Source organism: Elephantulus edwardii, unplaced genomic scaffold (genome assembly GCF_000299155.1).
Source record: "Elephantulus edwardii isolate Elephantulus edwardi_28Jun2011 unplaced genomic scaffold, EleEdw1.0 scaffold00108, whole genome shotgun sequence".
NCBI lineage: Eukaryota > Metazoa > Chordata > Mammalia > Macroscelidea > Macroscelididae > Elephantulus > Elephantulus edwardii.
Window position 1 is genome coordinate 8399135 of NW_006399858.1, and position 466 is coordinate 8399600.

Below are 466 nucleotides of genomic sequence, written 5' to 3' on the forward strand. Positions count from 1 at the left end.
TATTGTGTGGGATAGTTTGCTTTCTTCGAGACATTGATATGTTCTTGATCTGAAGACAATGCTCTTGAGATCAGTTGGGCAGTTACGGAACTTGTGCATTTTTCTGATCTTCTGACTTCAGAGAAATGCCAGTTCAGAGCCTGCAAGGGCGATCTCTTATCGGTAAGACAGGCCAAGGTGTTCCCAATTAAAGGCAAGTTGATTGCCCAGACATGTAGGCACTGGTGCGGAACCAAATGGGGTGAGGCAGGCACAGGGTTGGGGTGATTGCAAGGGCAGGTCAAACACTTGGTGCACCTTGCTTAAACCTCTGCTGTCTGAGTGTGCTCACGATTGGGGTCCCTACTGAAATTCCTGCTGTCCGTTTTCTACCCAATGGTTTTCTCAGTGTTCCCTGCCTGGTGGCACTTATGCACATGCACTCACACAACAGCCCCTGCTCCAGCAGAGTCCTGGATCCAACAGA